The sequence below is a fragment of the Cherax quadricarinatus genome, chromosome 80 (genome assembly GCF_038502225.1).
Source record: "Cherax quadricarinatus isolate ZL_2023a chromosome 80, ASM3850222v1, whole genome shotgun sequence".
Taxonomy (NCBI): domain Eukaryota; kingdom Metazoa; phylum Arthropoda; class Malacostraca; order Decapoda; family Parastacidae; genus Cherax; species Cherax quadricarinatus.
Window position 1 is genome coordinate 7,123,354 of NC_091371.1, and position 14,303 is coordinate 7,137,656.

General features: G+C 38.7%; 1 protein-coding gene across 1 annotated transcript in view; it reads right to left on the reverse strand.

Annotated features, from left to right (window-relative positions):
• LOC128703478 (uncharacterized) overlaps positions 1-14,303 on the reverse strand; it is a 398,312-nt gene that overhangs the window by 228,089 nt on the left and 155,920 nt on the right. The window contains exon 3 of the mRNA XM_070102084.1: positions 2,472-2,523. The gene's annotated coding sequence lies outside the window, so the exon portion shown is untranslated. The remainder of the gene's footprint in view (positions 1-2,471; positions 2,524-14,303) is intronic.

A 14,303-nucleotide genomic window follows, 5' to 3' on the forward strand; every position in this document is an offset into this window, starting at 1 on the left:
CCTCTTGTTTCTGTGTCCCCTCCCTGGAACATCCTGTCTTTGTCCACCTTGTCTATTCCACGCAGTATTTTATATGTCGTTATCATGTCTCCCCTGACCCTCCTGTCCTCCAGTGTCGTCAGGCCGATTTCCCTTAATCTTTCTTCATAGGACATTCCCCTTAGCTCTGGAACTAACCTTGTCGCAAACCTTTGTACTTTCTCTAGTTTCTTGACGTGCTTTATCAAGTGCGGGTTCCAAACAGGTGCTGCATACTCCAGTATGGGCCTGACATACACGGTGTACAGTGTCTTGAATGATTCCTTACTAAGGTATCGGAATGCTGTTCTCAGGTTTGCCAGGCGCCCATATGCTGCAGCAGTTATCTGATTGATGTGTGCTTCCGGAGACATGCTCGGTGTTATACTCACCCCAAGATCTTTCTCCTTGAGTGAGGTTTGCAGTCTTTGGCCACCTAGTCTATACTCTGTCTGTGGTCTTCTGTGCCCTTCCCCTATCTTCATGACTTTGCATTTGGCAGGATTAAATTCGAGAAGCCATTTGCTGGACCAGGTGTCCAGTCTGTCCAGGTCTCTTTGAAGTCCTGCCTGGTCTTCATCAGATTTAATTCTCCTCATTAACTTCACATCATCTGCAAACAAGGACACTTCTGAATCCAACCCTTCCGTCATGTCGTTCACATATACCAAAAATAGCACTGGTCCTAGGACCGACCCCTGTGTGTGTGTGTGTGTGTGTGTGTGTGTGTGTGTGTGTGTGTGTGTGTGTGTGTGTGTATTTCCAACTTAAATTACCAAGGAATCCTATGCTTTGTATATTCTTATTCACTATGTATTATATGTATGCAATAATTTATGTTGATATATGTATATGACATATATAGTAAACACTAATGTGTTATGTGTTTATTACTATTCTTAGTAATATTAATAGCATTATTTATGATAAAAATAATTACTATTATCATTTCTTCAAATATATAATTAGTATCTACTATATAAACTAATATATACTATTGTTATTATCATCCTCATAATAATCTTCATTATTATCAAAGATTCCAAATAATACTGGTCGAACAAACCCCTTCAGAGTCTTCCAGGAAAATACTTGGCTTCAACTTGAGGCTGATCAAGAAAGACGCGAGACGTGAGTTGGGTGTCATGTAGGAGGGTGATGATCGTGTCAATACTAGTACCAGAATGAGACACAAAGTTTCCTTCGTGACTCTTACAATAAGAGTAGAGATCAGCTGCAATAACGAACAGACTTTCAGACAAAATACAAGTGGAAACATTGGTAATATTAGAGAAAATGTGAATAGAAAGAAAGTATTTGGAAAATGGATTCGGAATCTGTATGAATTTTAGAAACGTATTGCACAATTTAAGGGTAAATGAAGATTAAAAATCAAGCGTATATGATAAACTGCTTCCTTTCTTACACGCGGTTCTGTCAACTTCTTGTTTTATGCCTTATAACTCCTGTTTTCTGACTTCTCACTATTGTGGAGTATATATCTCTGAACCCATTACAATAGTACATTTTTAATTCCATTGATACACTTTTCATTCCAGCAGTATAATCCTTATTTTATAAATTTTAATGTTTTACTGATCTTTAGTTCTGAATAAATGCTCTCCGTCAGTTACCACTATTCTTATTTTCTATTAAATATTTATATCTTATAGTCTCTCTATCGAGCTTAAGCTGATTCACCATTATAATCTTTACTTTAGCACTCATTTATTAAGTCAATAAAGTGTTCTTGTTCATATCAATGAACTTTTATTTTACGCTTAAGAATTGCATTTAACTTCTCTATTTCTTGGGTACCTTTCATCTGTCCTCTTGCTTGAATGCTCACGTATTTTTGTGCGTGTGTGTGTGGGGGCACAGGCACGAGAGCTCGAGTACGTACATGTGTGTGTGGGGGCACAGGCACGAGAACTCGAGCACGTGCATGTGTGTGTGGGGGCACAGGCATGAGAGGTCGAGTACGTGCATGTGTGTGTGGGGGCACAGACACGAGAACTCGAGTATGTGCATGTGTGTGTGGGGGGGCACAGACACGAGAACTCGAGTATGTGCATGTGTGTGTGGGGGCACAGACACGAGAACTCGAGTATGTGCATGTGTGTGTGGGGGCACAGACACGAGAACTCGAGTATGTGCATGTGTGTGTGGGGGCACAGGCACGAGAACTCGAGTACGTACATGTGTGTGTGCTTGTGTTACCTGCCTCAGACTAAATTTTTTTTCCAAAATAATTCGTTTCTCTGATTTCTTTTAGTCAAGTGAATTATGCATTGACATGACTAGGAACTCAGTCTAAATTATACTACACTTACAGTTTGCTTTTCATTATTTTCTTGTGGACACACACTCCACAATTTCCTTGTCTAAGGCTGTGTTTGCTATGTTGCATGACATACTTGGCACTGAGTCTTATTACAAATGTTTATACTCACTGTTAAAATGCATTGTGACTGCCAGAAACCGGTGTAGAGTTTTGTCCAGCATCTGAAACAATAACAAATCTTAAAGATTCTGTGTACACGTATTGATATTTAAAATAAGAAAGTTGGACGCAGGTGACTTTACCTGACCATTTCTTAATTGATTAAATATTTTTATTTTTATTGGAATTATTGTATTCATGAGGGAATGAACGCTAAACCAGTCGGGATTATGCAAGACAATCAAATTCGATCCAAGGAAGAAGGGGTATGGGCCAGTTCCTTGGATCAAAAGACTTTCGTCAGCGTCTTGTCACCTTCCGTAAGAGGGTTAGGACCAAGAAACTTGACAAACAGCATTTATTTCTTTTGTTAAAATTCTGGACTTCTAGGACAACTGGGCAAATACAGCTAAGTAGCACATTTGATGCTTGGTGGACGGAGGCTCGAGCCTACACTGTCTTGTTCTGAACGACCAACAAGGCTTTAGTGCTTTAATAAAACCAATTAACAATCACATCTATTTAATAGTTGTATAACCCTACAATAGTTTTGTTGTCCAAGAGACTTGTCGGTAATTAGTGTGTATATATACACAGTTTACCGTAAACCTAATTTTAGGGATTAAAGTACACTTGACTGGTGGTGAACAGATTACATGAAGTCTTAAGGACTTCATGTACCTGATAAATAATAATCACATTTGGTAGGGACATCACATGGTGGGCAAAAGAGAACATAAATTATTGCTTTCCCGGTGACTCGCACCCATTCATGGAATCTCCTGCCTTGAGCTAATCACTAGAAAATTCAATTATCCGAGACAGGTGCGTGAGGTGGTGGTACTGGTGATCGTGATGATGAGGGTGGTAGTGAGGATGGTGGGGGGGGGGTTATGATCGTGGTGATGGTGGTTGTCGTGGTGTTGATGGTGATGATGGCAGTGGTGGTATGGTCATGGTAGTGAAGATGATGGTAACGATAATGGTGATGATGGTTATAGTGATATCAGTAATAAATGTAGTGGTGGTGACATATAAACTGTTTCAAAAATACTAAAAATCTTAGAAAAATTTTTAATACCTGTTCAACGCCATCGTAAACAAAGGAACTATGGTTGGTCTTATATCCAGTATAACACAGCCAGTCACTGAGAAGCAGAACTCAAAAACGAAATGCTATGGGTACAATAGACTTTTAAAAAGAGAATTTACAATGAAACAGAGAAAACCTAAATGCTCTTTAAATAACACTACGAGTAAGCCTTTTATACAACTTAACCAGTGACTGGCATGCAAAATTATAAACGAAATGTTATGGATACAGTGGAATAAATGGCGCACGCTTTCTTTATAGAGCATAACATAGTCAGAACTATAACTTTTGAGTTATAGTGACCTGAATAATATGAGAGTTTATCCCAGCATTAACGTCACTCACTTCCTACACTGATTTACACACCTCTGGGAAACGCGTTTCATTTCTCCTCTATTTCCTGTTCTTTTTTCTGGATTTAGATGTTCTTATTTTAGAGATTTATCTATATCTCAGTTCAAGAACAGGGAAGATGCTTTTATCCTGGTGAAGGGTTTTTGATCCACTGAACTGAAGCTGTTCTCCCTCCTTGCATCAAACCTGATTACCTCTCATTCCCCAGGAGCTGTTTGACATTTATATGTATATAAGAAAAATAATATAACAATATATTTTACATCTGTATTTCAGAGTTTCACTTTCCTCTTCATTGTAAGTTCTAGTATAATGTAAATTATACATTACAATGCTAAAAATTTTGAAATAGTACAACAAACTTGCTGTACTGTGAATCTGGATATATATATATACATTATATGATACTATATTCTATAGGGAGTTTGTATTATTTCAGGTCACTTTTTATATTGTATCTATAATATATATATATATATATATATATATATATATATATATATATATATATATATATATATATATATATATATATATATATTATATAATTTATTATCCCTTACACAGTGTATAAACCAACATTTCAGGTTAATCATTAATCATATATAGAATTTCACCACCGATTTTCTTTCTATCTTTCTTTCTCTCTCTCTCTCTCTCTCTCTCTCTCTCTCTCTCTCTCTCTCTCTCTCTCTCTCTCTCTCTCTCTCTCTCTAAAACACGCAGTAACATCATTCAACATACAAAAGCAGCACGTGATAGGAATACACCATATAATACAACATAACGCAAAATACAACACAAAATAACACCACAACACACAACACCGAAACAATATTTACACGTACAATTCTCCTGTCAGATCCCATCTTACATGGTATTGTGTATTGGTCGCCTGATTGTATTCAAGACGTAGATAAACGTACGAGGATACAGAGGAGATCAAGTAAAATCTAGTAAGTCGGATTCTACGAGTAATTTGAAATAGTAATTAAAAATCTTCTTTAATTGCTTTCCGATGAAATTAGTCAGATCAGTAGTACGAATATAGGTAAAATATTTTTTCTTATAACTCCTTCAGGAATATCTAAACATATAATTAATATTCTATAATTGTTTCTAACTTACAACTAACTCCCATTTCAGAACTTACCTCGAACTTGCAGAACGACAGAGTATTTACAGTCAAAAGGTTTCTCCAAGGTTTATTTTTCGCTTAACATACGCAAAGATTTACTTAAGCGGGTTAACAAGTGTACTCGCTACACAGAACACCATCACTGAGTCGCACTACAAGACGCCAGCTCATGTGGCGTGAGGAATACCTGTGTACCACACTTGCTGACAGCTGTCACCTCCAACAAAACTCCCTATGGCGAATTTCCCTGTATTTATATATTTTCAGTGAGGCCTTGGTTATTTACGTTAGTTTAAAAAGTTAAGTAGTTAAGTATGCAAATCTCCTAACAACCGTTTGCGTCTCAGTTATCATCGTCGTGGGAGCCAACTCACGTGTGCGCGCGCGCACACGCAAAGGCTTGCCAAACATTTATACACATACACAAAGAGCACATGCTGCAGGTATCTTGATTAGAAGGATTCTGCTGAGAAGATACAGTTTGGCAAGCAATAACTAGTGTATAAATTATATTTATAATTAAGGGTGTAGGCAAATCGTGCCAAGTCGTTTAGGTTACAATATGCTGCCATATATCACAACTACTTTGATCACTACTAAAATCCCATTATGGTCCCATTACTCTGTGTTCCGACACTGATCTCGCTACATTGTGATCCCACTACTCTATGTGATCACTGCTAGCACATGGTACACCACTACATTGTGATCCCACTACTCTATGTGATCACTGCTAGCACATGGTACACCACTACACTGTGATCCCACTACTCTATGTGATCACTGCTAGCACATGGTACACCACTACATTGTAGGAACTTTTAAAATTTATTACATCAAAGCAGCATATGATGTCTAAGTCAAATAATATCTGAAATTATATTTTATTTTATACACTTTTTAATTTAAGTTTTTAGACAATCTAATTAACCAAAATTCTATTGGTGGTTTTACTGCTTTCTGCTGCATTTTGCTTCATCCTCCTTCCTCCTGTTTTCTCCCAATGTCTCCTAGTTCCTTCTCCTGCCTCTCCCTCCCTCCAGTTGTCTCCTGGTCCTTCCTGTTTCCTGGTCCTTCCCGCTTCCTCCTGGTTTCTTTTAAACCGTACTACTTACTCCTGCTTCCTCCCACTTCTTCTTACTCTCTCCTGCACTACAAAAGTTTTGATCCTCATTAAATTTCCTTTTCTTGTTCGCCCACACTTGATGAGAAATATACCAGACATCACTCCCATCACTGTCCACAATTACCAACTCTCCGAGGAAGCTTTCTCTGTCTCACCAGCACACGCCATGAATATTCAAGACTGATTTTAAGATGAAGTATGCGCAGAGAGACGGTGGCAAGAGTCTGGAGATGATGTCGAGGATAGACAAGTTATCTCCTTACAATCCAGCTCTACAAGGTGACCATAGCTGATTCTAGATGACCTTTAGATGACTCTAGGTAATCCCAGGTGGCATCTAAGCCACTCTAAGTTCAATCATGTGATCATAGGCAGGTCTAGAGAATTCCGGGTGGATCAGAGACTCTTAGATGATTGCAGACGACGCAAGGTGATACTATGGATCTTAGGTGACCTCTGATCATCTCCAGACTACTTCAGGTTATTGATGACAACTACCTGAGACCAGGTTATAGATGAGTGCTACTGAGACCTAGTGATTTCCTGTTCTAGGATTAGGTCTCGGTAACGATGACCCCTGAAATCGCCTTCAGGTCTAGTTCAGGTAATACGTGATATACAATTTTCGGTACATTGACAAGTGACTGGGGAACTAGAGCTAGAATTAAACGATGGTTCTTGGCTTGATCGAGGTTTCTCTATAAAAGCTCGTTGATCAGGTCTCAAATCAGTCATCGCCAACTTGCCCAGCATTTTGGTTAGGAAAATCTTATGAACTGCGATCACACAATCAAATTATTACACTAGTGCGATAAGAATTTTCAGCGCGCACACACAAGCGCCCACACGAAAACACACACACACACACACACACACACACACACACACACACACACACGCACACGCACACGCACACACACACACATCGCTATCCAAGCCCTACGAGCGAGACTTATTTTTCTATCACCATTTCTGTGAAAGTGTCGGGTGAAGTGTGTTGACCAAACGCACACTCTCGTGGACACTATTTTCCCTCTCTCTCTCACACACACACACACACACACACTTTTTTTTCCGTCATTTCAGCTCACATGTCTCAAGGTGTTCCAATTTATCAGCTTTCTCTGTAACTTTTAGCTTCACACACAGCAATAAATCTTGGTCTCAATAGTTTATAGTTTATTGGAGGGAGTAACCTCCAATAAACTCAGATCAAGAGCCCTTGGTAAAGGGCTCTTGATCTAAGAAATTGAATCTTCCCTCCACTTCCTTGCATCATTCCCAAGTGCCTCTCATTCTCTAGACACTGTACTCTTCATAGTGGTTTAACGCTTCCCTGTTATCATCATCATCATAATAATAATAATAATAATAATAATAATAATAATAATAATAACTTAGAGGCTATTTCATCTTCAGTAAAATCGAAGTAATTACTGAGGTGATTAATATCAATACACTTCCTCACATCCTTAAACAAACCGGACTTTACATTGTTAAACAGTTAATGAGGCATGTTGCAAGAACAGTTAATGAGGCATGTTGCAAGAACAGTTAATGAGGCATGTTGCAAGGTGTGTCAACACCGTTAGGCTGATATAAAATAAGACACTTTAAAGCTGTATGGGAACTTTATATCATTGACAATGACTTCATATATAAACTATTTTAAGTAAGTCTTCACTTAAAAAAAGTATTGAACATCAATTGAAACGTCATATATATGTAAGTGTTTAAAGTGCCTTATTTTATTCAAGTTAATTGTATTTTTGTCTATATGATTAATTTTAGTGATGATAAAATAGCAGCACACAAGTAAGGTTTAGTTGGAGACGAGTTCGTGGCTACTTGGTAAGCAAGGTGGTGTGTGTGTGGGACTGGAATATAAACACAGCAACATCATTGCTCTTATATTACAGCGCCGCCAGAGGGCCATGCCACCCTCATTTTCATATGTACACAACACACAAAAACACTTTTTCACAATTTTCGTTTATTAAATTTTTTAGTGAGGGGAAGGGGAGAAGTAGAGAGAACTTCATATAGGAAAAGGTAAGGAAATATTTTGATAACTTAATTATATTGTGTGTGGGAACTGTTTGTTTAAATTTTGTTTCTGTTTTTTTTTTTCAAAATGTCAAATTGTCTTGTCTGAATCCTAAACAATTTATTTACCATGTATAGGAAAGAACGTAAGTAATGTTCAGTAAAGTCACATTGAGTGAATCTTTTTAAGAACACATTCGGACTAACCTAATGATTCTACACAACCTCCACTAATGCCATTGTATTACCACCATCACTCACCACTACTAATGCTATCCCAGCCACCATCACCATATATCACCATCACCACGCACCCTTACGACAACTATCACCACAAACCAGTCATAACAACAAAATTCAAATTTCAGCCGTTGATCTGATAAATGTGGCATCCCAAACAGGAAAATTCCATCCAGATTTCGAGACAAGACAGTGTTAAATTTCGGAGGCTCGAATTGTCTAATACGCGTTAATTTTATTCGTGACAACTACCTGGGTTATTTATTGTACTGGTAATTGTCGTGAAAGTGGTAGATGCAATTGTAATATATTTTATAATTTTTGTTACTATGTTACTATGTTACTATGTTACTGTAGTGTAAAGCACCCTTCTGGCAAGACAGTGATGGAGTGAATGATGGTGAAAGTTTTTCTTTTTCGGGCCACCCTGCCTTGGTGGGAATCGGCCAATGTGATAAAAAAAAATGTTACGGCTGTTGATACTTTTCTTGCTGTTATTGATTATGCTTCTAATGTTAGTTTTGTAGCTGCTGTTGCACAAGTTGCTGCTAATTGGAAAGTAATTGAAAATAATTGAAAACCAAGAGCAAGAAACAAGGAAAAATACCAGTGTCAACCCCTGGGACCCTTTCGTTAATAAAACTCAGACTAAGTAAATGCTTTCACTTCCAGTTACAACTTGCCAGTTAGGTTCCCTATATTCCATATTTAAGTCGTTACATTCACGACTAAAGACAAGCAGAGAGTTATATCTTATCCAGTTACTAGAAACAGTTTCAATAAAGGCTTAATGTGTCTATCTTTAATTTACTTTGTGACATACCAGTGTTTTTCTTTCCCAGATAAGATACTACGAAACTCATACCAAGTTCTTGGTTATTTTATTAAGCGATTGCTGGAGGTATTCACTGAATATTGTGGTATTGTGATTGTATCTGTCCTTCTGGAGAGAGAGCAACGTAGCGAATGATAGTGAATGTGTTTTCTGCTTTGGATCACGGCCAATGTGCTAAAAAAGCAGGTCAGAAAAAAGGCAATTTTAGGAAAATGCTTTCAGTCCCTTGGCTGTAATTGACTTGAGATTCGAGAAACACTTTTAGGGAATTCCGGGAGAGCAAAAGATTTTGTGTTTGTTTGATGTGTGTGTGTGTGTGTGTGTGTGTGTGTGTGTGTGTGTGTGTGTGTGTGTGTGTGTGTGTGTGTGTGTGTGTGTGTGTGCGTGCGTGTGTGTGTGAACTTACCTGTGCAGGTTTGCCTACAAAGTGATGGTGTTCTGTGAAACAATGTACTAAACTAGTTGTGGTAGCTGGGGTCTAATTTCGGGCCCTGGAATAATATGCCTGCAACCTTCACACTGGTTTCAGCATTATAATGCCCACCAAAACAATATTACACTCTTAAGACTGATGATAACAATGGTTATTTTCTATTTTAAAATGTTAGTCTGATATATCATATTCCTATTAATCGCCTTATTTATTTATTACTAACCTATTGAGCAATTCCGATGAAATATAGTGGAAGTTTATATATGATTGTGAATGTTTTGACATATATGGGTATAAATGTCAATATAAATATAAAAGTGGATATAAATATGAAGATAAATTTGAGTATAAGCAAAATTAAATGTGAATATATTATACATATTTATATTATATATATTATATATATATATATATATATATATATATATATATATATATATATATATATATATATATATATATATATATATATATTATAGGTAGCATGTAGGTAGACAGCAACCACCCAGGGAGGTACTACCGTCGTGTCAAGTGGGAAACTGAAACCTGTGTTTTACATGATGGTAAGGTTGCGGGTGTATTTTTTTGTCTCAAACTCGCGGGATAACAGGCATATCTTGCTACTTCTACTCACACTTAGGTCACACTACACATGAATGCACATGCATACATATACATACCCATCTGGGTTTTCTTCTATTTCCTTAATAGTTCTTGTTCTTCTTTATTTCTTATCTCCATGGGGAAATGAAAAAGAATACTTCCTCCGTCAGCCACGCGTGTCGTAAGAGGCGACTAAAATGCCGGTAACAAGGGGCTAGTAACCCCTGCTGTATAAATTACTAAATTTAAAAAAAAACTCGTTTTTCTGTTTAGGTCACCCTGCCTCGGTGGGACACCGCCGGTTGGGTGACACGACAGGTCCTGAAGTGAAGCATCATATCACGACCTGACTTCTCACCCACCCACCCCTTGACACGTCCCTCTACTCACCTGTAAAGGGTGAGGTGTAACCTTCTTTATATATTTTTTTTTTCATTTACGTATCTGCTGAAGAGGATCCCAGAAGGGGGTCGAAATATACAGACCAATTAATCTGTGTTTCTGTCTCCATGTCGGTTATTACAGATCATTATATATATATCTATATATATCTATATATAAATATATATATATATATATATATATATATATATATATATATATATATATCCCCTTTTGGGATCCTCTTCAGCAGCTAAGTTCACCTAGTTGATACAGTTTCATAACAGGAGCCTCATTTTTTTTAGCAGACAAGTTTATCTCACAACAACCAAGTCTCTCAGGCAACTTGGCTTTCCTCCAAGGCAACTAAGTCCTCCTGGCTATTAACCTCTCCATGCAAACAGCAAAGCTTCTAGAGCAGCTTATCTTTCTGCTGCAATAGCTAAGCTCCTGTATCAGGTAAACCCTAGGCAAGCTTAGCAACTTGTGAATGTCGCTGTAATCAACGATATATTGGTAGTTAGTGGCGAGGTTACAGCCTGGCCTGGAGGCTCATAGTGATTATACTAACTAGGCTCCAGCTCATTGACCGTCATAGTCGTGAACATTAAAATGGTATAAAATACCGACAGATTGTTAGGTAAGACACATATGCAACAAAACCATACCCCCGGCCGGGATTGAACCCGCGGTCATAGAGTCTCAAAACTCCAGCCCGTCGCGTTTTGAGACTCTATGACCGCGGGTTCAATCCCGGCCGGGGGTATGGTTTATTTGCAATCGTGTCATTACGATTTCTTAAGACATATGCAACAGTTAGGTATCTTTATTTCGAAACGTTTCGCCTACACAGTAGGCTTCTTCAGTCGAGTACAGAAAAGTTGGTAGAAGCAGAAGATACTTGAAGACGATGTAATCAGTCCATCACCCTTAAAGTTTTGAGGTGGTCAGTCCCTCAGTCTGGAGAAGAGCATTGTTCCGTTGTCTGAAACAATATGAAGTTGAAGTGACAGAATGGGGCCTTTTATAGTGCCAGGAGGTGAGACGTAGGTTGCTTTGGGAGGGCAGGTCCCTCTCAAACCCAGCCGTTCTCACTAGTAGAGGTTGTCGAAGTTGATGGTCTGTACCAAGATACCCTTGTGTTGCAGTGTCTGACAGAATGAACATTGAAATGGTATAAAAGAGAGGGACCTGCCCTCCCAAAGCAACCTACGTCTCACCTCCTGGCACTATAAAAGGCCCCATTCTGTCACTTCAACTTCATATTGTTTCAGACAACGGAACAATGCTCTTCTCCAGACTGAGGGACTGACCACCTCAAAACTTTAAGGGTGATGGACTGATTACATCGTCTTCAAGTATCTTCTGCTTCTACCAACTTTTCTGTACTCGACTGAAGAAGCCTACTGTGTAGGCGAAACGTTTCGAAATAAAGATACCTAACTGTTGCATATGTGTCTTACCTAACCGTCATAGTCGGCTGTGAGGAAACCCCCAATTTTCCTTCCCCCCTAACCCCCAATTTTTCAATACGTACATATATACAAATATTTAAATAGGTAAAAATATAGCCTTATACAAATTACGTGCCATATAATAATCAAAATCAGACAATTACTAATTCATTCGTGCATGGTGGGCATTCAGAATATATATTATTATTGCATAAAGGTGAAGATATTATTCTACTGCACTTACACACACACACAAACACACACAAACACACACACACACCCCACACACACACACCCCACACACACACACCCCACACACACACACACACCACACACACACACACACACACACACACACACACACACACACACACACACACACACACACACTCCCCTAAGTTGGCCATAAAACTTGCCTTCCAGCAAGTCTTCTCTCTCCTGCCTTCCTCAGCACGGCTACCTTCAAGGATTTTCTTTGTTGGTGTGTTGCGTCTCTGAGAGCAAAGTGGATTCTAAATGACGTTTGAGCGAGCTTATTGGGAGTTGTATATACAAGTAAGGCAAGGTGAGCTGGCAAGGTGGGTTGAAAGGGTGGGTTGGAAGAGTGGGTTGGAAGAGTGGACTGGGTAGGTGACTCACTGTGTGCGATTGTTCAAAGAGCTTAAGTAAACGCTTCACACCAAGCCATTTATTTGATTTAAAACGCTTATTATACTTTGCTTGGGGACAGCAGCGGCAGTATGGGTGTTAACTTCTTAAAACAGATTAATTCGTAAAAAATCTGGAGACAAGAGATAAAATAGATTCTAGAAATTAGAAAAAAATAAATAATGAATAAAGTGCCAAATCACTGGAAATGTTCTTGTTGTAAGAAAGTAGATTGCATGTGAGGGCCTCTTACATTTTCAAAAGGATGTCAAAGTGTAAACAAAAAAAATTACTGAGTGCTATAGGTAGGGAAACAAAGAAGTCATAAGTACGAGCTAAGAAACAATATTGTTTCAGACTACGGAACAATGCTCTTCTCCAGACTGAGGGACTGACCACCTCAAAACTTTAAGGGTGATGGACTGATTACATCGTCTTCAAGTCTCTTCTGCTTCTATCAACTTTTCTGTACTCGACTGAAGAAGCCTACTGTGTAGGCGAAACGTTTCGAAATAAAGATACCTAACTGTTGCATATGTGTCTTACCTAACAACAAGAAACAATGTAGAAGAGACGTCACAAACAGTTTTTTCCACAAAACATGGAGTGGACGGATGGAATGAAACCGAACAATAAATTATGTACCCCAAAACCGAATGGGAATTTAAGCATAAACAGTTTTAGTGAATTTCTAACAGGATACAGTTCACAACAAGCATATCACTGATAAGGACCTGCCTCGTATGGGCCAGTAGGCCTTCTGCAGTGTTCCTACATTCTTATGTTCTTAATCTTACTCTCCCCCGTCTCTCTCTCTCTCTCTCTCTCTCTCTCTCTCTCTCGCACACACACACACACGCCCTTCAAGGGAGGTTCCCTGGAGTCTTGATCTAGGGAATAGGATCTGTGCTCTCCAGTTCCCTGAATTGAGCCTGAATGTCTTTTACCCCCCCCCACAGGTGCTGTATAATCCCTAAGGGTTTAGCGCTCCCCCAGATAATAATACTCTGTCTCTCTCTCTCTGTCTCTGTCTCTCTCTCACACTCTCTGCATTACACTCTGGCTGTCTCAGATAAATACAGGGTAAGCACGATAACACAGCTCAAGAAATTATTTAATATAACTTAGCTCCTGCAATTCACTTTGTAAAGTAAACATCGTTAATTATAAATGCCAGACAGGAATTAAAACATCAAAGAAGCATAATAATCAGCATCTTACCCAACTGTTCTATCACACTCAGCTTTCCAGTAAAAACTTTGCAGAGTAAACCTCTGTATACTATACACCGGCGATGTTTTCCCCTAATTATAGGTTTATCAAGCTTTATACACACACACACACACACCACCTCTGGAAAGTGGGGTAGTGCAGGCAGGTACCATACATAGCTTTAAGAAGAGGAACGATAAAGCTCAAGGAGCAGGGAGAGAGTGGACCTAGTAGCAACCAGTAAAGAGGCGGGGTGAGATTAAGGCACATGTGCAACAT